At 48.2% G+C, this 23,576-nt stretch overlaps 1 protein-coding gene across 4 annotated transcripts in view; it reads left to right on the top strand.

The window, feature by feature from the left end:
• Positions 1 to 23,576, top strand: part of ANKRD11 (ankyrin repeat domain containing 11) — a 221,248-nt gene that overhangs the window by 59,769 nt on the left and 137,903 nt on the right. For 3 of the 4 annotated variants that reach the window (XM_055232845.2, XM_055232849.2, XM_055232844.2), the window contains exon 2: positions 15,669 to 15,753. The gene's annotated coding sequence lies outside the window, so the exon portion shown is untranslated. Of the gene's footprint in view, positions 1 to 13,686; positions 14,477 to 15,668; positions 15,754 to 23,576 lie in introns of those variants that run through there. The other variant, XM_055232847.2, reaches the window with a different exon arrangement.

Genomic DNA, 23,576 nt, shown 5'->3' with positions numbered 1-23,576 from the left:
TTGAGCGGACAGACTGAAAGCACGTGTGTGTGTGTGTGTGTGTGTGTGTGTGTGTGTGAAGAGCTGGTGGCTGTGGGTGCGTCGGTTGGTCTGTTCCTTGAGTGGACAGTCAGTTGGTCTTGGGATCCCAGCAGGACAGAACGAAAGCACATCTGTGTGTGAATGTGTCTGGAATTGGTTCGTTCCGGTGGGTTCTTGGTCTCGCTGACTTCAAGAAAGAAGCTGTGGACCCTCGCGGTGAGTGTCATAGTTCTTAAAGATGGTGTGTCCGGAGTTTTTTCCTTCAGATGTTCAGATGTGTCTGGAGTATTTTTCTTTTGGTGAGTTCGTGGTCTCGCTGACTTCAGGAGTGAAGCTGCAGACCTTGGCGCTGAGGGTTACAGCTCATAAAGGTAGTACACAAAGAGTGAGCAGCAGCAAGATTTATTGTGAAGAGCGAAATAACAAAGCTTCCACAGCATGGAAGGGGACCCGAGTGGGTTGCTGCTGCTGGCTCATGCGGCCAGCTTTTATTCCCTTATTTGGCCCTGCCCGTGTACTGCTGATTAGTCCATTTACAGAGCGCTGATTGGTCCATTTTACAGGGTGCTGATTGGTCCATTTTTAGAGAATGCTGATTGGTGAGTTTTTAAACCTTTAGCTAGACACAGAGTGCTGATTGGTGAATTTACAAGCCTTTAGACACAGAGCACTGATTGGTGAGTTTACAAACCTTTAGCTAGACAGAGAGTGCTGGTTGGTGAGTTTACAAACCTTTAGCTAGACAGAGCACGCTGATTGGTGCATTTTTACAGAGTGCTGATTGGTGTGTTTACAGCCCTTTAGCTAGACAGAGAGTGCTGATTGGTGCGTTTTCACAGAGTGCTGATTGGTATGTTTACAAACCTTTAGCTAGACGGAAAAGTTTTCCAAGTCCCCACCCAACCCGGAAGCCCAGCCGGCTTCACCTTTCATGAAGAGCTGATGGCTGTGGGTGTATCGGTTGGTCTTGGGCTCCCGGCAGGTGAGTGTTTGCACCTGGGCCTGTACCCTGCTTCACCCAGCCGTCCCCATGGACACTTCAGTTTGTCCCGGGTTTTCTTGTGCCTTGGTCCAGTCTCACCAGTTAGAGTATAACTTCCTTAGGGCAAGGCTGCCCCAGACACCCGGTGTGCTCGCTGTGTCTCCATCCAGTGCTTTCCTGTCTTAGTTATTAGATGCTCATCAAACATGAGGCCACTAGAATCTAGAAGACCTTGGCTAGAGTCCTGAGACCTTGTGTGTGTGGTGTGGCTTTGTGAGTCTGTGCCCATCCCACACGCCACTCTTTAATAAGAGCAGATTTTGGACCCCAGGAGACATCTGTTGTGGAATTTATAGGCATGGATTGTCGGGCCAGCTTTCCTTCTGCTGATTAGCTGCTGACCAGCCGCATGCTTCTGCAGCCTCACAGCGACAGGTGGGGCTCAGGTGGCCTGGGCAGCGGGGAGGCACAGGACTGCACGATGCTACTCCTCCTGGCTGCGGCGACTTGGCTGGATTCTCTCATTTTTATGGCTTTCTTTCTCAGACTAGGTCTTTCTGACTTGCGTGGAGAAGAAGAGTATGAGAATTGTCAAGTTAGAGAAGAATTGCTTTATGGTCATTATTTCGACAACTGTATGATTTGGAGTTTGGGTGAAGAAGGGCTAGATCAGTTATTCTTTTTTTTATTAGATTTACTTGGAAAACATTTAAAAAATTGCAGCCTTCACCCCCAGACACACAGAATCCATAGTGTCTTGAGGACGTGAGTGTGTGTAGGGCGCACCATGGGTGAGTGGCGTCTTGGAGGCACTGGGGTGCAGCTGCCGTGTGGTCCTGTTTGCATTTGGGGCCTGTTGTTTATTTCTAGTGGTTGGTGCAGGCCAGGCAGGGTAGGTGGGCATCTTTCCTTCTCTGTAGATGACACACTAGGGGCATCTTCTCAGAGTAACCAGCTGGGAGCTGGAAACTTCTGTATTTAGAGGCCAGTGTCCTGTCCATGTCCCCTTCCCTGTTATAGTATGGTTAAACAATCAAATGTTACTAATACTAGATGTCGATGTAGCTGTATTCTCAGGAGTTCTTGGATTCTGAGGCAGAGAGCAGCCCCGCTTCTGTCCAGACTGGGGCTCTGGGGCTGGAGAAGGTGGTGTACACAGTCCCCGTGTCCAAGCCCGTTCCTTCTCTCTTACTCTCGTGAAGGTGGCATGCCCAGCCCTGGCGTCCAAGCCTGTTCCTTCTCTCTTACTCTCCTGAAGGTGGCATGCCCAGCCCTGGCGTCCAAGCCTGTTCCTTCTCTGCTGCACTCCTGCTGCTCCTTTAGGGAGGCCTTTTAGTGTTGCTGGAGCTGGGACTGGTGGCCAACACCGTGTCTCTGTTCTGAATGGTATGTTTGAAAGCCTGTCGGTGGTAGTGAGGTGCAAAGAAAAAGGAGTCTGAACTTGGCATGCTGTTAGGTTCCTGTGCTGTCAGGAAGTGGAAAGTCTACAGAGGAGATAATGGACACTTTCATCCTAGAAATGGACTAATTAACTTGTAGGTTAGCAGACTGAAAGAGCCTGGAGGGATCCATATGTTAGGGCCAAAGGATCCAGCCAGTCATGGCCAGTCAGCTGGGCCTTGTCATGAAACCCTCTTGAAGGGGAGGCCTCCTTACTGTCTTCCTTTTTCATTTCTGAATTTCTCTTGTCCATAAGCTACATCTTACGGTGAACGTCCATCTGTTCCAAAGAAGCTGAATGTATCAAAAGGGTAAAATGCTCAGAGGCCAAGGGAGAGCTGTTTTTTTTTATGGCAATGCTTGTATATAATGTGGCCTGTGTCCATATATTTTGTGTGTGTGTGTGTGGTGTGTGTGTGTGTGTGTGTGTGTGTGTGATAGAGTCTTTGTCACCCATGGCTGGAGTGTGGGGCCATGATAAAGCCCCCTGCAGCCTCGACCTCACAGGGTCAAGTGATTCTCCTGAGTAGCTGGGACCACAGTCGTGTAGCACCATGCCTAATTTTTTTATTTTTTGCAGGGATGGGGTCCCATTATGTTGCCCAGGCTGGTCTTCAACTCCTGGGCTCAAGACCATACTGTGATAGAGCATGAATGGGGGTGAGTGTGTGACTGGTAAGGTCTCAGGTATGGTGGTGACATAGTATAAAAATATAAAAGCAATACATGTCTCTCTAGAGAATTTGAAGAATATTGAGAAGTATAAGGAAGAAAGTCAAGACCTGAGCTTGACTTTGAAGAATGAATAGGAGTTTGCCAGGTGGACACAGTAGAAAAGGGCTTTCTAGGAAGATGGAGAGGGACCCTCCTGAACTGGAAGGTGCTTGCGGTTGCTGAGAGGCTGGGGAGGCAGCCAGACAGCAGCCCTCAACACAGTGCGTACCACGGGCTGTGGGAGAAGGCTGCCACGGCGATGGGTCCTGAGGTCGCAAACAGCGGCTGCCAGCCTGGGGAAACACTGGAGTGTGTCCCATGTAGGAGTGGGAGCTTTTGTCCTGCGAAGCTTTTGTTTTCCAGGTGTGTGTGTGTGTGTGTGTGTGTGTGTACTGCATCACGATGTACAACATAAATATATTCCTTGTTAGCCCAGTGACTTCTGTACACCAGACTGAGGTGTAAATAAGAAGTGAATCAGATGTGGCAGATTCTCCCCTTAGCACTGTGGGGAATAAGTTGATGGTGTGTGTGGCTGGAGTTGGAGATAATTAAGTTGTTATGATGATATAGGTAAAAAAATACTGAGACACTCTTGAACTAGAAATCAGGGCGGTGGCAGTAGGGAGGAGTGACAGTGATGGGGAGGAGCTGAAAATGGACAGGATTTATAAGTGGGCTTTTGATAGGGAGGAGGAGGCAGCTGGTTTCTGGCTTGGAGGGTTAGACAGTGGTGCCCTGCAGCAGGGCAGGGGATACATGACGGAGTCAGGTGAGGGCTCTGTATGTGGACAGCCTGTGTGAGGAGAGCTGAGCTCAGTGGGAACTTGTCTCTGATTGACAGTGTCTCTAGTTGGACATTGTTGCAGTGGGTTCAGTGGGTTCAGCTCTGATTGGCAGAGCTGGGATTCAGCAGCACGTGGTTAAAGCCAGAGGCAGGTGAGAGTGCCCGGGCAGTGGCTGAAGACAACATTGAGAGAGGAGGTGGAGGAAGGAGACGTAGCAAGTGAAACACAATGGAAACAAAGTTGGCAAGAGAAACCGGGAATGGTGGAGTGGAAGCCTGGGAAGAGAGTGGTTTGTAGGTTCAGTGCTACTGCCAGACCCCGTGCTAGATGAGTACCAGTTATGTTCCGTGTTTCTCACGGGAAACACGGAGGTGGCATCTGTTAAAGGCTGTCGTGGGGGTTGAATGAGGCTATGTGTGGAGAGCACGGAGTGGGCGTGCCTGGGTGTGTGATCACCATGGTGTGGCCAGTGGTGGTGATGGGAGGGGCAGCCACTCACCAGTTCGCTCTCTCTCCAGCCCATGCAGCCTGCCAGGACTCTTCCAGACACGGGATGTGTCGCTGAACAACGCAGAGCTGATGCAGACATGTCGTAAAGATGTTGTCCATCTAGTCGCACGCACCGGCCAACTTGCTCGTATTTATCTTCTGTACTTTGCCTTTGCTGCTTGAGAGTTCTGTAAACAATTCTTAATAAACAAAGAGGCAGGTTTTATTTGGAAACTCCTGGGAGAGGAGAGGATTTCACTGAATGCAAACAGGGCGAAGGAGCAGATGTAAACCCTAGGCGTCCGGAAGCAGGGTTGAATCAGCGGCGCCTTGGTCTTAGGAAGAGGCTGACATGGATAGGGTGAGCCCTGAGTGGCCGTTTCTGTTTCTCCGCCTGCGCACCCACTTCCAAGGCTCGCAGGGGCTTCCTTTGTGATGCAGGAGGAAGCCCAGTGGGAAGAGGAGAGCACAGGCAGGGCTGACGAACATGATGATTCTCAGGCAGAAACTGCGTAAGGTCATATGTAAGGAGCAAACTCCCTTTTGTCTTAAGGAAGAAATAGAATTCATGTTGGTGATGTTTCTTTTGTTACAGTGGCCGGCCATCAGGTTGCGTTAATGAAATGGGAAAGTAGTGTTTCAAGATAGGGGACAAGTCTAGCTGGGCGGGGACAGAGCCTGCAGTGTGGAATGCTTGCCAATCAGCCATTCATCCACGGGGCGTTTGTTGACCTTTGTCCTTGTTAAAGGACAACGCACCTGCTGTGTGCTAGAACATCTGAGCCTGAGAGTCGAGAATCCCACGCTGCAGGGACGTTGCTGTTCTCTCAGAAGCTGTGTAGTCCCTTTGCTTCCCCAACTCCCATTTACATTCTGTTCATTGCATCTTAGATGTTGAGCTGTACAAATCATTGTGGGCTCACATTCTAAATTAAAAGAACAGTACACATTCAGGGACAGTGGTGTATTCTTATTTTTTTATTTTTATTTTTTGAGATGGAGTCTTGCTGTGTCGCCCAGGCTGTAATGCATTGGCACAATCTTGGCTCACTGCAAGCTCCGCCTCCTGGGTTCAAGTGATTCTCCTGCCTTAGCCTCCCGAGTAGCCGGGACTACAGGCGCCGGCCACCATGCCTGGCTAATTTTTGTATATTTAGTAGAGACGGGGTTTCACCATGTTGGCCAGGCTGGTCTCGAACTCCTGACTTCGTGATCCATCCACCTCAGCCTGCTAAAGTGCTGGGAATTACAGGCATGGGCCACCATGCCTGGCCTATGACATTGGTGTAATTTTTTTTTTTTTTTTTGAGATGGAGTCTTGCTTTGTCACCCAGGCTGGACTTTAGTGGCACAGTCTCGGCTCACTGCAAGCTCCACCTCCCGGGTTCACACCATTTTCCTGTCTCAGCCTCCCCAGCAGGTGGGACTACAGGTGCACACCGCCACGCCTGGCTAATTTTTTTGTATTTTTAGTAGAGACGGGGTTTCACCGTGTTAGCCAGGATGGTCTCGATCTCCTGACCTTCTGATCTGCCCGCCTTGGCCTCCCAAAGTGCTGGGATTATAGGCGTGAGCCACCGTGCCCGGCCAAAGATTTTTATTTTAATTAATTAATCTATTTTTTGGAGATGGAGTCTTGCTCTGCCACCCAGGCTGTAATGCAGTGGTACGATCTTGGCTCACTGCAACCTCTGCCTCCTGGGTTCAAGTGATTCTCCCACGCCAGCCTCCCAAGTAGCTGGGATTACAGGCACGCGCCACCGTGCCTGGCTAATTTTTGTACTTTTATTAGAGATGGGGTTTCACCATGTTGGCCAGGCTGGTCTCAAACTGCTGACCTCAACTGATCCATCTGCCTTGGTCTCCCAAAGTGCTGGGATTAGACGCACTAGGTTATTGAAGAATTTTAGACCTTTCGAACTAAAGAGTTTTTAAAAAATGTCAAATCAGTCCCCTTGTCTTATTTTCCCCCCCTTAATAATTAAAAATAATCATTTTAGAAAAACCTGGCATCGTATGATTACTAGACTTTTTTCTTTTTTCTTTTTTTCTTTTTTTTTTTTTTTTTGAGGCACACTCTGTCTCCCAGGCTGGAATGCAGTGGCACGATCTCAGCTCACTGCAACCTCTGCCTCCTGGGTTCAAGCAATTCTCCTGCCTGAGCCTCCTGAGTAGCTGGGACTACAGGCATGCACCACCACACCCGGCTAATTTTTTTGTATTTATTGTAGAGATGGGGTTTCGCCACGTTGGCCAGGCTGGTCTCAAACTCCTGACTTCAAGTGATCCTCCCGCCTTGGCCACCTAAACTGCTGTAATTACAGGAGTGAGCCACCACTCCGGCCCCTAGACATTTCAATTATGTCTTTTCTACCCTCAAAAAAGTTTTAAGAAAAACTTGTATAGTTCTGTAAGTTGTAGTATGGAAGAGGTTTACAATTCCATGTAGATTTTTGCATCACTTTTGAAAAAAGGCAGTTGGAATTCTGATAGTTACTGCACTGAATCATCAGGTCACCTTGGGGGATGTTGCTGTCGTAAAGACACTGTGTTTTTTCATCCATGAATATGGGATTTTTTTCCCCCTACTTATTTAGGTCTTCAGTTTCTTTCAACAGTGCTTTGTGGTTACAGAATACGAGTTTTACACTTCTTTGGTCAAATTGTTGCTAAATATTCTTTTTGATGCTGTTTTCAATGGAAATGTTTCCTTTATCTTTTTCAGATTGTTCATTGCTTGTGTATGATGATGATACAGCTGATTTTTGTATATTGATCTTGTATCATGCAGCTCTGCTGAATTCATTGACTGACTGACTGAAGACCTTGTTGCATACCAAGGGATGGTTCTTCATGGAGTTGTATCTGATTCTGAGGTTCCTACTTGGCAAAAGACAGGCTGGTAACAGGTGTCCTGATGTCTACCACCCTTGGATTATTCATTTTGTAGAAACAGAACAGATGAGTGTTGTGAGATGTCACAAATAACTAAGCGATTGTTGAGTAGGAGCTTCACACTGAAGTGAAACAGCCGCTTCCCGGATTTCTCTGTCTTCTCTGTTTCCCAGTGTCCATGATGCTGATCATAAGATGGTGAGGCCAACCGTGAGCTCCAGAGACAAGTAGATCACAATATATTCATATTTTCTTTTGAGTTTTGCCATTAGAGTGTGATGCTGATTTGGAATTCTGTGGGTTTACTAAGAGCTAGAAATAAATTGGTCATCTATATGCCTGTTTTAGGCTTTCTGAAAGGTTGGTCTTGTGTCTTCGTTGGTCAGGATTTCAGATTTGTGTGTGTGTGTGTGTGTGTGTGTGTGTGTGTGTGTGTGTGTGATGTTTAAGTGACCATCAGAGCCTCTCGTTCCCTATCAAGGCTTGTTTTACTGAAGCCAAGCAGGGAGTTGGCGTTTGTTGCTCAGGGAGTTTGTGAACTCATCTGGCGCTGGTTGGGGTGTTGTGGAGCCGGGCCTCCTGCGGTGGGGAGGCAGGTATTGCAGAGTCCAGCACTGTCCTTCCTCCACCTTCTCCTGTGTGTTATTGGGGCTGTTCCCACTGTTGGCTTTTGCGTCACTTTCTCTAGTTTGATTTCATGCCTTTGTCCTCCTCTAATTTTCAGGTATTTCCCAGTTTCTGATCTACAGCTTCCTTTTTTTTTTCATTATAGCTGCGTGTCTGTTTACTTTCAAACACGAATTGTTTTTGCCATTCCCCTGGATCCGGTGAGGAAGGGAAGGTTCTGGCAGGAGTCGGATGCCTTCTCTGAGGACTGAAGGTTCTCCTGCCTTCCATCGTTGGCTTTTGTTCTTTAGCAAAGGAGTTTGATTCCTTTCAGGGCAGGCATTATGGAAAGGGAAGAACAGTTGTGTGAAATCATTCCCTCTTGTTCTCATTCTGCATTCATCCACTTTGTACCTTATTCTGCTAAATGTTAGAAAGAGAATTGTTTAGGAACATTAATTTTGTTTCCTGTTTTGTTTTTTCCTGTAGTAAAAAGAAACATTTGCACTGAAGAAGGAAGCCTGGTTTTCCTTCTAGCTCCTCCTCACGCTCACCTCAGTTCTGAAGTTTGCTTAGTTGCCTTTATTCCTTGGAGCCTTCTCTTTCACTTTAAATCAGAGAAAACGAAACAAATAGTACCTCATCCTTAAAAAAGAAACACCAAAAACAGGAAACAAATAACTGCACCTTCTCTGTCCCCAGCCCGAAAAAACAAAATAACTGCGCACCTTCTCCGCCCCCAGCCTGAAAAAAACGAAATAACCGCGCACCTTCTCTGCCCTCAGCCCGAAGAAACGAAGGAGACCAAGGTCAGGAGAATGGCATGATCAGAGCAGATAGATGACCTGTCCGCACCAGCTGGCCTTGGGATTGTGGGGCTCCTGGCACCATTGTGGGAGTGGAATCCAATTGGCTGTGTCTTTTTTTTGACTGAGAACTAAAATGAGATGAGGCTGGATCGTAGGTCTTTAGTGTTCCGTTTAAGTCCTCTAAAGTTACATTGTAAGGAGATTTTTAAGCCATAATAATAGCAGATGCATGTTCATGTTTTCCATTTCCAGTTTCAAGACTGATCGTGGTGAAGAGTGTGGGCTCTGGAGCCAGCCAGCCTGGTTTCAAGTCTTGGCCCCGCCATTTAAAATGTGACCTTGAGTAAATTTCTCACACTTCTAGGGCCTCAGTTTTCTCATCTGCAAAGGGGAGATAATAATGATACCTACTTTGTGGGATTATTGTGAGGCTAAAGTGAGTTGATACTAGATAAAACCATATGAAATTGTCAATATTGGACTCTTTCTTTTTTGGACTTTTTTTTTTTTTTAATACTTTGAGCTTGTGTTTTTTTTTTTTTTTTTTTTTTTTGGAGACGGAGTCTCACTCTGTCGCCCAGGCTGGAGTGCAGTGGTGCAATCTCGGCTCACTGCAAGCTCTGCCTCCCGGGTTCACGCCATTCTCCTGCTTCAGCCTCTCCGAGTAGCTGGGACTACAGGCGCCCGCCACCACGCCCGGCTAATTTTTTGTATTTTTAGTAGAGACGGGGTTTCACCGTGGTCTCGATCTCCTGACCTCATGATCCGCCCGCCTCGGCCTCCCAAAGTGCTGGGATTACAAGCGTGAGCCACCGCGCCTGGCCTGAGCTTGTGTTTTCACTTACAGTTATAAGAAATCTTTGAGAGCCCCTTGTACACTTCGGCCAGTCTCCTCTTCTCTTTGAATGGTAACACATTGGAGAACTGCGGCGTTAATAGAACGTCACAGCCAGAATGTGGACACGGTATCGCTGACCAGTCTTAACTCAGGTTGCCTGAGGTTTACTTGTATGTGTGTGTTAAAGAGAGAGATTGAGTTCTGTGCGTGTTCACCACTGGGGGCTCCCGTCCCTGCATTGTTGCGCTACTGAATAGTTCCACAATCGCAAGGATCTGCCGTTTGCCCTCTTCTAGCCACATTTGCCCCTTCCAGCCCATCTCCCCACCCTGGTCCCTAACCCCTGAGAACCACTAATTTGTCCTCCATTTTTAAAATTTGTCATAAGAGTGTCATATAAATGGAATCGTAGAAATGTAGCCTTTTCGATTGGCCTTTTTGCTCAGCGAAATGTTTGCTCTTTTTTGCTGCTGAGTGGTCTCATGGCGTGGGTGGACGCACCTTATTTATCTATCACCCATGGTGAGAAACACACATTCACCCGTCCACACCCAAAGACTGGGCTTGGAGACACACAGAACAGTGGAAGCGAGACTTTTTTCTTTGTCTTTTTTTTTTTTTTGAGACAGAGTTTTGCTCTTGTCACCCAGCCTGGAGTGCAGAGGTACAATCTTGGCTCACTGCAACCTCCGCCTCCTGGGTTCAAGCAATTCTCCTGCTTCAGTCTCCCGTGTAGTGGGATTACAGGCGTGCGCCACCACGCCTGGCTAATTTTGTATTTTTAGTAGAGACTGGGTTTCTCCATGTTGGCCAGGATGGTCTGGAACTCCCAACCTCAGGTGATCCGCCTGACTCAGCGTCCCAAAGTGCTGGCATTACAGGCATGAGCCACTGCACCCAGCCAGGAAGCAAGATTCTTAATGTCAGTCTTGCAAGATCAGGTGCCTGGTAGGCAGGCACACCCGGGGCAGTCACAGCAGGTAGTTTATCTCCTCGCATGCAAGTCCCTCCCCCAGTTCCTCATTGGTCGAGCACTGTGGGGTTACAATCTTCCTGGAGGTCGCCTGAGTTTCATTATCCCCCTTACAGGGTTGTACCCCGTCCCCTTACCCGCTTAAGTTTTGATTTCCTAATACCGAAACTTTCTTCCCATTTATGGGCTGACCCCTCCTCTACATTTTGTTCGCTTGTTGACCTTCCAGGTGCATGAGCCGTGCGGTTTGTTACATCCGCAGGCTGGCTGCCATTGCGTAGATTTATAATGCCTGGAAAATGGACCATTTAAAACGTTTTCTTACACCATCGAAGCACATCTGGGCTGATTCCAGTTTCTGTTGCTTATGAGTAAAACAGCTATGAACAACCGAGTGGGGGTTATTGGACCGTTTTTGATCTCTAGTAATGGTGGGCTCACATGTCTGAGTCGAGTTGGGTCAGGTGCTGAGTGCCTGCTGCTGCAGGCACCACCTTGTCCTTTCAGGTTAACTCTAACCACACATCTCATGCCTTCTCTGTGCATGTATTTGAAGTTACTGAAAAAGTATTTATCAGGAAAGCCACAGCTCTGCACCAGTCTCTTAAAACCCATCCATATGCTCCTGTACTCACAGCGTTTCATGAAAGGAATGCACTGCGGCCGTTCTCTGGGAAGTAGGGAAAAGGCAGACCTGGCCCTGAGACAGGCTGGTGTGACTCCCGTTCGGAGCCCAGGGTTATTGGTGCTGGTTAGTCAGCCAGTGTCGGGGGCAGATGCCCATCATCAGTGGCTCCCCTGTGGACCCTCCCACTCAGCCTAACGCGAATGAAAATCATTGTTTGCATAAGGTCATGTTTGAAAAAGTGCTCTGGCTAACAGCATTTTGAGACCAAGGCCAGTGTAGGGACCTGTCTTTGCTAACATGGACACCTGGGCTCTGAGGGTGTTGGGAAGTTGGCTCACGGGAGGGAGCTGAGGGGCCTGAGCTCACAGCTGTGAAACCAGCGTGGCCCTTGGTTATCTGAAGGAACAGCGGTGTGGGGCAGCCACAGGCCTCATGGTTTTTCTTTGCTGTCAGTTGGAGTTAGTCAGTGTGGATAGAAAGAATTGCTCATCTTGACTATGATTAGCAGTTGTAGATCTCCTGATTGAAAAAGGTGATTATTGATGTGCTTTGATATAAAGAAAGAAAAAAAGTAAAAAGTGATTAAAGTGCGAGTGAATTAAACATTAACTCAGTTGTGTCAGTCAGAGTCGCCTACAACTTGTGATTCTCTTAGGGGAGAAAAGGGAGACTGTAATAAAAACATTAGCAATCTTGAACTTCCATTCCTTTCCAAAAATAAGCATCAGGTCTGCCCAGCTTCCTTCCCAGGGAGGCTGTGATTCTGTTTTGGATGGTGCTTGTGGCCGTGACTGTTTGTCGAGAGCAGTGAGTAAAGCAGCTCTCATGCAGCAAAGTGAAGGGAGAGCCCAGGATGTTGGAAGAAGTGGGGTGCGATTGGGTCAGCGCGAATGTCATGTTATTACTTGACATTTTGAAAAGCGTGTTTGTTATTGACCCATAGTCGCACCTGTTAGTGGAGTCCGGTAGGATGCCTCCGTCCATGGATGCCTTGTTTACCGACGAGACCAGGGTGGTTACTGTATCCATCGCCTCAGATACCACTTCTTTTTGGTGATAACATCCAAGATCCTTTTTTTTAAAAATTGCTTTTTTTAGAAGAAAAATTCTGTAAAAAAATTCTTTTAATGGTTTGGATATTCTTAGGGTCTCAGTCGCTCGCCCAGGTGGAGTGCAGTGGTGCCACCTTAACTCACTGCAGCCTTGAGCTTCTGTGCTGAAGTGATCCTCCCACCTCGGCCTCTTAAAGTTCTGGGATTATAGGTTTGGCCTAGAGCTCTTTCTTCTTATGTAACTTTAACTTTTTACCCGTTTTCTGTATTAAATAATTTTCTTTCCCCATCCCTAATGTGGCAGCTAGTGCATTAAAGGAGTTGATGACAGTAAGGAGTCCAGAGTAGTAAGAGAACTTTAAAACCTTGCATTGCCCGCCATTCAGAGAGAACCGCCATTAGTATTCAAAATATCTCCTGGGTTTTCCAACACGGAATGTGTGTAGTGGACTCCTCAGCACCTCTGTTATCATCTTGTCCTGTTGCCATTTCCATAGGTAGAAGCAGTTCCCTGATGTTTTATCTGGATTCTGGTTTTGGTTACCCCACCCCCACCCCCACCCCCAGACATGGGCGGGTGATGGTCCCATCCCTGACTCCCTGACTCCGTCATCACACACTGACCCTTCGTGTCTCAGCCCCGCCTCCAGACATGGATGGGTGATGGTCCCATCGCTGACTCCCTGACTCCGTCATCACACACTGACCCTTCGTGTCTCAGCCCCGCCTCCAGACATGGACGGGTGATGGTCCCATCGCTGACTCCCTGACTCCGTCATCACACACTGACCCTTCGTGTCTCCGTGGTCTCTGTCTGCACTCAGCCTCCGCAGACCTGTTGATTCCTGATTTGCTGTAGGCAGGAGCTGGCAGTAAGAAGTGTAGCCTGGTGCTTTTCTGTTTGACGACATAGCTTGTTTATAGTGTGGTGGTGGTTTTGATGTGAACATTTGTTCTAAATGAAGCTTTTTTTCATACCTTAGAAAATTTCTTTACTTTGGAGGCTGAGGTGGGAGGACCCCTTGGGCCCAGGAGGTTGAGGCCACAGTGAGCTGTGTTTTCACCACTCCATTCCCAGCCTGGGCAACACAGTGAGACCCTGTCTCTTAAAAAAAATCTGTAATGTTTATTCCAGATATTTTAGAGGCTCTGGATTGGTATTGTCTTCCAGAAATAATGGGATCAGTTACTGAGATTGTCTCTCAGTCAGAAAGAAAAGACCTTTAGACCAGAATTTTTCTCTTCCCAACTTGCTTTTCATACCCTGTGGGATCCTAAGACAACAGAAAACTGAGTTTTGTTTCACTTTTAACTGATTCTTTCACTTTCACCTGATTTGTGCCCAGTTTCTTCATACGTGGGAAACAGCAGCTGCATTAAAGCAGCAGTTCTCACCGGTGTGTTTTGCCCTTTAGCGGACATCGTCTGGAGACGTTTTTGGTTGCCAGGATTTGCTGGGTGGCCTTACTGGCATCTAGAAGACCGACGCTGCTCAACTCTGTTGCGCGCTGAACCCAAATGCCAGTGGCACTGAGCTTGCAAATCGTTGGACTCATGACGCTTTGAGTGCTCTCAGGACTCTGGAGGTCGATGCTGGGGTTCCTCGCTGGCTTCCTGCTGCTGATGCTCTTCCCCTCTCTGAGCTCTTTTACAGAAAGCTTCTTGGCACACTTGCTGCTTTTCACTGAAACCAGGATGTGTGGTGACGAGAAGCTGCGTATTCACATTTATTTTTATCGATTGATGGATTGAGGCTGCTGTGCAGTCGTGTGAGTAGCTCCGGCTACAGGCGGACGCCACCATGCCCAGCTAATTCTTTGAATTTTTTATAGAGATGGGGACTCGCTGTGTTGCCCAGGCTGGTCTCCAACTTCTGGGCTCAAGCAATCCGCCTGCCTCAGCCTCCTGAAGTGCTGAGATTACAGGCGTGAGCCAGTGAACTCATCACACACTTACTTTTAATGGTCCTTGAGGTTAATGGCAGCTTTGAACAATCCTGTCCAGTAGTGTAAGGAGTAAAAACCTCACTCCATCTTTGCAAAACGCACGTGCCATGAGTGTTGCTCAGGAAACACGCGATTCTCTCGGATGCTAAGTGCAGAGCCGGGGAACCCTGCACCAGCAAGCCCTGTCCTGGGAGCTGCCTTCAATCCTGTATATGCTTCCCTCCCTGGTTCTGCACATGGAAGTGTTTGGAGTTGGAGGAGAGCCTGATGTTTGGATGGGACTGAAGTAACATGGGTATAGATTTTTTTTTTCCCCATTTAGACTGGTTTGTTTTATTCTTGGAGTCCCCAGAGCTCTTCAGGGAGATTATATAGTTGTATTCAGCTGCCTTTTTTTTTTTTTTTTTTAAAGATGAGTTTTGCTCTGTCACCCAGGCTGGAGTGCAGTGGCGCAGTCTCGGCTTACTGCAACCTTCGCCTCCCAGATTCAAGTGATTCACCTGCCCCAGCCTCCCAAGTAGTTGGGGTTACAGGCCCAAGCCACCACACCTGGTTAATTTTTTGTATTTTCAGTAGAGACGGGGTTTTGCCCTGTTGGCCAGGCTGGTCTTGAACTCATGGCCTCAAGTGATCCGCCCACCTCGGCCTCCCAAAGTGCTGGGATTATAGGCGTGAGCCACTGTGCATGACCTTATTCAGCTTTTTGAAAAATGGTACTGCAGTATAATCTTTTCCTCTTAAAATACTCAGTGGAAATGAACACCACCTTATCTTTTTTTGCACCTTTATGTAGTTTAAAACTTAATATGCTTCTTAAACTTAAAATTAGTCTTTTAAGGCCGGGCATGGTGGCTCACGACTGTAATCCCAACACTTTGAAAGGCCGAAGTGGGCAGAACACCTGAGGTCAGGAGTTCCAGACCAGCCAGGGGTGGGTGGCGAGCGTCTGTAATCCCAGCTACTCGGGAGGCTGAGACAGGAGAATCGCTTGAACCCAGGAGGGGAGGTGGAGGTTGCAGTGAGCTGAGATCACGTCACTTCACTCCAGCCTGGGGGACAAGAGTGAAGCTCTGTCTCAAAAAAAAAAAAAAGCCTTTTAAAAACTTAGCTTACTGGTAATGTTTTGTTTCTGTGTCGAGATTGCCCACTTGGGTTATTTGGTTTCTTACGTATAAAAAGCCCCAGAGCCTCTAAAATCTGGTTTTATGGTGATTTCACAAGATTGTATCAGTGTCATTTACTCTTTTTTGTACTGGACTTTGGATTTACCTTTAAGTTGTTGCAATTGCTGCATTTTGACGTAAAAGTATTTGATGAATGAAGTAAGTTTTGGCCTTGGCACAGTAACCAGGAGCTGAGCAGTGGGTTATGGGAGAGGAAGGGCGATGGAATAAACCGTGTGGACCAAATGAAGGGAGACGAGAGCTATGAAAGAACTGAGGCTGAAATTATTATTGACATGAGCTAATCTCACTCTCTTGTTTCAGAATATATACAGCCCTGCTCTGGGACACACCTCCATTGGATTTAAAAGACAGTCCTCGTCAGCACTGACTTTCGGCTATGGAATCGGTAAATATTCACTGCATTCTCTATCAATTTATGTTTTTGTCATTGATTTGTAAAAATAAGTATCAAAATAATGCATGAGTGTCCAGGTTGGTTTTCTTGGACTTGATAGAGTTTTGTCAAAATGTTTTGAATTTTGTTCTGGATTTCACTTAAGAGTGTTTTCAGAGTGGTAACAGGTAAGCTTTTTTGGATTAATGAATGGGATCCCTGGTGTCACAGTGAGAAGAAATCTGCTGAAAAATTAAATAGGTTGTTAATAGCCAATAAAAAAGTTTATTTCCTCTCATCCTCCTTTAATTTTCTTCATCCTCAGATGGTCTGGAGATGACTGAGACCCCCACCCTGTGCTGTGTGTTGTGTGCTCTGAGCATGTTGTGTTAACAGTTTGCATGAGGATTCTGTATCCTGGGGGCTGTTCTGCTCTTGCTAGGATCCTGGTGGTCTCGCGGGTTGTCCTTGGATGAGAATTCTGTATCTTGGGAGCTGTTCTGCTCTTGCTAGGATCCTGGTGGTCTCACCGGGTCGTCCTGTGTTTCTGGGCATGGTGCTGCTGCTGAACCCTCTAGATGGCTATTCTGGCTTTTTCTAGGAGCTGGAGACCAGTGTGTATGGTTGGCAGGTAAGGAGTGGGAGCCTGGTTCGCCAGCCCTTGACTCCTTGCGTCCTCCTGGGAGTGACTGGCATGTTTTTTGAGAGGAGCGGCAGCAGTCTCCGTGAAGACTTTGGCCTTGGCTCTGACCGAGCACGTGTCGCTGTAGGGCAGAGTCCTCCCTCCTTCCGGAGACGCGTGGTGACTGGCAGGTTATTTTCTCTGATACGTGGATTGATAGCAGTTGAAGAGAAAACTTGGCTAATTTAAATTTTCATATTTTGGGCAGGTGTGAGTCATGGTTTTAAAGTGAACAGTCCGAAAATACGTCATCTGTTTTGTGTTGTTACTCCTAGCAAACATGAAAGAACCTTTCCTGCAACTTCTTTCCGGAGCTTCATAGTTTGGTGTATCTGTCCTTTATCTCAGTCACCTGGAGTCAGGCCGCTTTAAAACACACCTGACTGCTTTCTTTCATATGACTGAATTGTTTCCTTGGAAATAGAGGTGAGGTTTGAAGGAAAGGGAATCTGAGATATCCTTGAAAATAGGTCTAGAATTGTCTTCTCTCAATCTGCGGGATGGTTCGTAGTTAGAACGAAGCCAGCCTGGGTAGTGGGCATGTTCGTGATCAGGTGAGATGTTTTTCAAGATCTGGAGGTGGACTGAGCCTGGTTGTGATAAAAGGGGTGCCATGGAGGGGCCAGGTACATGGGAAAAGCAGGGCAGCGATGAGGGAGCACCCCACACCCCAGGGTCTGAGCTGTGCCTCTTTGTGAAAAGGATACTGCTGACCTTAATGTATGACAAGGAAAAGCAAAATACTGCATTTTCTTTCTTTTTTTAATTTTAATTTTTATTTTTTGTGGAAACAGAGTCTTGTTACGTTGTCCAGGCCTGTCTTGAACCCCTGCTCTCAAGCAATCCTCCTGCCTCACCCTCCCAAAGTGCTGGGATTACAGGTGTGAGCCACCACACCTGGCCAAAGTGCTGCTTACTAGTGTGAAAAATAAAATTATTAATCAGCAATTAGTGGCCAGGCACAGTGGCCCATGCCTGTAATCCCAGCACTTTGAGATGTCAAGGCGGGTGGATCACTTGAGGCCAGGAGTTCCAGACCAGCCTGGCCAACATGGTGAAACCCCATCTCTATTAAAAATGTAAATATTAGCCGGACGTGGTGGCGAATGCCTGTGATCCCAGCTAGTTGGGAGGCTGAGGCAGGAGCGTTGCTTGAGCTGGGAGGTGGAGGTTTCAGTACACTGCACTCTAGCCTGGGTGACAGAGCAAGAGTCTGTCTCTGGAAAAAAAAAAAATATTGATGGATTCAAAATACAGGCTTCTGTGATTAAAGGGGAACAAACTGTCAGCAACTCTGCTGACAGGACCTGGAATTGGCCTAATTGTCTAGCACTCTAGTGCATTGAGAACAACAGATGTACTGATACTTAGGTTTGATGACCCAGGAAATGTTGGCATTTTTGACCATGCCACAGTAATAATCTAAGGTGTTTAATGCCATTCGTCACTTCTGTGAACTATAGATCCTCAGTATTGATTTTGCCTTTTGTTTGTCTGTGGTGGTTGCATTGAATACGAGGAACGCCCTTAGCATGGGGTCTGTTGTGACCTCCCACCAGGGAGGCTGCAGTGTTGCCACAGAGAGGCCCCCTTGAGCAGAGGGTGGGCGCAGTGTGACCCGAGGTGCCGTGACCCACATGGGCATGTGAGGGCCTCCTGAGGACCTCGCTGAGGCTGGTTCTCCATGGTTTTTTTTTTTTGAGGCAGAGTCTCGCTCTGTTGCGCAGGGCCTGGAGTGGAGTGGTGCGATCTCGGCTCACTGCAACCTCCGCCTCCCAGATTCAAGAGATTCTCCTGCCTCAGCCTCCCGAGTAGTTGGGATTACAGGTACCCACCACCACGCCTGGCTGATTTTTGTGTTTTTAGTAGGATAGGGTTTCACTGTGTTGGCCAGGCTGGTCTTGAATGCCTGTTTTCCATTGTTTTATCTGGCATTAAAATGCAGAGTTTAAAAAAAGAATAGCTGGCCAGGTGCAGTGGCTCCCGCCTGTAATCCCAGCACTTTGGGAGGAAGGGGTGGGTAGATCACTTGAGCTCAGGAGTGTGAGACCAGCCTGAGGAACGTGACGAGACCCCATCTCTACAAAAAATAAAAAAATTAGCCAGGCATGGTGGCATGTGCCTGTGGTCTCAGCTACTTGGGGAGGCTGAGCGGGGAGGAAGGATCACTTGAGCCCAGGGGGTTGAGGCTGCAGTGAGCTATGATCACACCACTGCACTCCAGCCTGGGCCTCAGGGTGAGACCCTGTCCCAAATGAAGAAGAAGAAGAATTTTACGGGTTCTCTAATATTTTTCATTTTGGTGTTTGTGTCGTTCCTGTGTTTCACTTTGATTCTTTGGGGTGGAATGTGAGCAGTTCAGATGAGATCCACAGTCGCTTCTTCAGTACATGCTGCTGTGCTCTTTTCTCCCATCTGGGCATGACTTAGGTGCCCAGCTTGGATGGATTCTAGGCTGGTCCTGCCCTGAGGTGGGGCCAGGTGTGGCCGCAGTGACACAAGGTCCCCAACAGCCTGTGTGTGATGGGCTGACGGGTGCTAGCTGTGTGACCCTGGCCCCTCCCTTCCACTCTCCGAGCCTCAGTCTCCTACCCAGGACAGTGGTCACAGTCATATCTACTGTAAAGACTTCCTTAGAGATTAAATAACACTTTACAGAAATAAAACTGCCTGAAAATAGAGGCTTTAAAACAACTTTAGTTTGTAAATTGTTTCTCCAGTATAAAAGTAGTTGAAGCTGACATCTTTCTTGGTGAAACAGAAGGGTTAGTCCTCTCAGGCGGTGCGGCTGTGTGGTCCCTGATGACCCCAGCACGCGGTTCCCGGTGAGTGTGGCTGTGAGCGACAGCAGGCTGCTGACCCTAACAACATGTGGATGTTCCATTTATACTTGCTGTGAAATGGGGCTTTCAAATTACATTTCCAAAAAAGTGGGGGTTTTGAAAGTGGTTTGTTAATGATAACAAAGGCGGTGTTGTTCCTAGGAAGAGAAGCTTGGACTTAATGTTTTGAATGCAAAAATGTTTAATTGACATCTCTATTTAAGATAGAAAAGTAATCAGGTTCCGTCTTGCTGAAATGTTGAACATGTAAGGCGGGTGCGATCGTGCGCCTCAGTGTCCCCGAGTGCGCAGTCTGAGCAGCTGTGCCTACGGCCCGCATCCTTGAGGGTGTGCAGGCCCATGGTGGTGGCTGGGCTGGAAGTCTGCTCAGCCAGAGCCGAGCCCCCTCCACTTGCTGTTGGTGTGCTGGGGTCCCTGTCTGGGTGGCCAGGTTGGAGGTGGGGAGGGGCAGGGCTGCTGTCTTTGGTACCACCCTCCTGCCTCCTCCCAATCTGGCCTTGAAAGCAGAGAGAGGCTCTTCCTGGGCAGGCCACTCTGCACCGTAGGGCATTGTGGGGGTGCAGAGTCTCCCTGGCACCCTCACCCCCTGGGGTGCTTGTCGGCTGTGAGATGCCGTTCCTGGTACACTCTTGGGGCTGTTTCTGTGTCCTGCCGTAGAGTGCTCCGGGGGTTCCTGGAGGCTGCTGACAGCCACAGGACTAGGTTTGCAGGCCTGTAAGGGATTTGTAGGTGCCATTGTGAGTTCACTTCCATTTTCTTTCTTTCTTTTTTTTCTTTGAGACGGAGTCTGGCTATCGCCCAGGCTGGAGTGCAGTGGCGCGACCTCGGCTCACTGCAAGTTCTGCGTCCTGGGTTCACACCATTCTCCTGCTTCAGCCTCCCGAGTAGCTGGGACTACAGGCGCCCGCCACCACGCCCGGATAATTTTTTGTATTTTTAGTAGAGATGGGGTTTCATCGTGTTAGCCAGGATGGTCTTGCTCTCCTGACCTCGTGATCTGCCCACCTCGGCATCCCAAAGTGCTGAGATTACAGGCGTGAGCCATCGCACCCGGCCCACTTCTATTTTCAAGATAAGTTTTTGTTAGGATTTAGAAACAGGTAACACCATACTTCCATTATTATCAAAGAAACATGTGTAGTAATTATGCCAAGATAAATAACTGCATTGTTTAGTAGAATCAGTTTTTATTTTAGAGTTCTGAGGAATTATCTGTGGCTAGGCCTCTTTAAACTGCAGTAACTTATAGAAGATGCTGTGTCGTTTAAGTTAGACTTGTTCATGTGAAAATGGGCACTTGTGGCTGAGCGGCGCCCCTCCTTCTCCCTCCCCCTCCAGGCTCTGGTTCATGGGCAGAGAGTCCCAGGGCCTGGGGGAGGGTTTGGAACATTGGAGCTCCCCATTGGGAGCTCTGGCTGTCAGCTGTTTTCCCGCATGTGTGCTTTTAGCCGGAATGTGTCTCTGGGTGCTGGGACCTCTGCTGACCTGTGACCTCTGCTGTCCTCTGTCCTCTGCTGACCTGGGAGGCATGGAGCAGTCCTGCTGGGGGTCTGAGAATGGCTTTTTGTTTGTTGGTTATAATATTGCGGTTATTTTATTTCTTTTGTTAACTACAGTGATTCTCATGGGGCCGGTGTTTTATTTTTTTAATACCATCATTTTTTACAGCTGGCTTAAGGGAATGTTTTCCTCTGTTTTTGTATCTGAGGGTGAAAAACATTTTGCCTGGATCTAGCATAAGAGTACTCAGTAAGTTCTGTTTAAATTGAAGTGAACTTTATGGATGGAAAAACAGCAATGTACCTTTTTCCTGTCCCACTGTTTCTTCCTGTAGCAAATGGGGTAAGGGCTCTGCATGTCTTAACACGTCATTGCCACCAGAAGGCCCATTTACAACTTGCTTAGATTTTAGTGGGAAGAAGAGGAAGGTAGGAGGAAGGAGATGGAGGGTCCACTGTGGCCTGAGCACCCCAGTGCCTGGCTGAGGGGAGGGATGGGGCACGGCCAGGAGACTCTGGGAGGCATCTCTTCCCAGTGCCTGGCTGAGGGGAGGGATGGGGCATGGCCAGAAGACTCTGGGAGGCATCTTCGTTACTGGCCATTGGATTCCTCAAATTCTGCTGAGAATTCTAGTCTCTTTTTTCCCCACTCTAGGATAAGGATCTTAATTATTTATTTGTGTTGTCCATTGGGAAAAATGATTTGGGATGTACTTACTGTCAACAAGGGGATAGTGGTGGGTTCCAAATGTAAACTGGCCAGGCACCATGAGATGGTGTCTGTAATCCCAGCACTCTTGGAGGCTGAAGTGGGAGGATTGCCTGAGGTTAGGAGTTCGAGACCAGCCTGGGCAACGTGGCAAGACCCTGTCTCTCCAAAAGATACAAAAATTACCCAGGTGTGGTTGTGCGTGCCTGTTGTCATGGCTACTCAGGAAGTTGAGGTGGGAGGATCTCTTGAGCTCGGGAGGCAGAGGTTGTAGTGAGCTATGATCACACCACTGCACTCCAACTCTAGGTGACAGAAGGATTAGAAGAAAAAGAAAAAAGGAAGAAATGCAGGCCATCTTGACAGCAAGATGTGTAGCGTCTGGCCCAGCCAGGGCCGCCTGCTCTTCTTCCTGTGCAGTCGAGGTTTCCCACCACTTGTGTGCAGGGATTCTGAAGGCAGTGCTGGCTGCTGGCACAGGGCTGCAAGTTTGAAAGAGACGTAGAGCAAAAAGGTCCCCGGGCCCCCGTGGTGGCACCAGCACACACGAGAGGAGATGTGGTGGAGGGCACCATCATGGAGGCGTGGCCCTGGGTGTGGACAACCAGCGTGGGCCCAAGCCCCTGTGCTGCCGCCTCCTGCCCTGGCCGCCCCTCCCTCTGCAGGCAGCTTCAGGGTCCTGCCTCCTGCCCTGGCCGCCCCCTCTCTGCAGGCAGCTTCAGGGTCCTGCCTCCTGCCCTGGCCACCCCTCTCTCTGCAGGCAGCTTTCAGGAAAGCGCCTGTGGAGGCCGGGCAGCCTGAACATGTTGACTTTGGCAGCAGGAGCCGCCCGGCTCTGCTTACTCTGTGGCGCAGTACATAAGGCTCTGTGTAGAACACGTGCTCACGCACATGTGGTTTCTGTCTCGTCCTGGCCACGGTTGGCCACTCCCCACCCCTTTCTGTGAAGCTTCCCATGGGCTCAGAGGGCTCTCTGCCTGGGCATGGGAAAAATAAGGGAAATGAGAAGCGAGGGTTCTTTGTAAATCCAAGGATGCTTTTATAGCTTTTGGTATTGTTGACGTTTTGCTAAATGGATGATTTGTTTATTAGGAAAAATAAAACTGAGATTCTTGTTCATATCTGAAGGTGTCAGCATGTCAGCAGGATAGCAGCCACTTTAGAGACCTGCATGTGTCTGGAGGGCAGAACCAGAGCAGTAAGCAGAGGGCAGAGGGTGGCCTTTGTAGCCCAGGGGCAGGTGTTTCCCTTCCGAGGCTCTGCTTGGTTCCTGATGGCCTCAGCTCTGCAGGGTGTCTTAGTCTGGTCTGAGGGCGTCTTAGTCTGGTCTGAGGGCCGAGACCATCACTCCCAACACCAGTGTCTGTGAGTCTTTTTCTGTTTATTCTCTCCATTTCCTGGGTACAGTCAGCCTTTGTTTAAAATTTATTCTTGCTTGTTTTCTGTTAGTGGGAAAAGTTTCTAAATATCAAATCCTGGTGGCTTAGTAACTACAGCTTTTGGGGTTGGGCTTGGTGATGATTTTGTGAGGCTTTAGGTGACGCTCAAAGGGCCGTACCCACCGGGTTGGCGTCTGTGAGGTACCTGTTCCGTGTGAAATTCTGCCCTGTAGCTGAACAGCTAACTGTGTTTTAAATTTAGATTGAGGCCGGGCACGGTGGCTCACGGCTGTAATCCCACCATTTTGGGAGGCCGAGGCGGGCGGATCACGAGGTCAGGAGATCGAGACCATCCTGGCTAACACGGTGAAACCCCGTCTCTACTAAAAATACAAAAAATTAGCTGGGCGTGGTGGCAGGCGCCTGTAGTCCCAGTTACTCGGGAGGCCGAGGCAGGAGAATGGCGTGAACCTGGGAGGCGGAAATTGCCGTGAGCTGAGATCGCGCCACTGCAATCCAGCCTGGGCGACAGAGCGAGACTCCATCTCAAAAAAAATATATATATAATAAAAATAAATAAATAAATAAATTTAGATTGAAATTGACAAGTGAGCAGAAAGATGCCAGTTTAGATGTGATCAGGTTTTGTTAAAGAAATCCTATAAAATGCCAGGATATTTTGGCCTAGTAATACTGTATTCTAAACTTCAGTGTTATAGTGGA

This window comes from Symphalangus syndactylus, chromosome 11 (assembly GCF_028878055.3).
Source record: "Symphalangus syndactylus isolate Jambi chromosome 11, NHGRI_mSymSyn1-v2.1_pri, whole genome shotgun sequence".
In the NCBI taxonomy this organism is placed as follows: domain Eukaryota; kingdom Metazoa; phylum Chordata; class Mammalia; order Primates; family Hylobatidae; genus Symphalangus; species Symphalangus syndactylus.
Note: the sequence above shows the minus strand (reverse complement) of the source record. Positions and strands in the feature narration are given on the sequence as shown.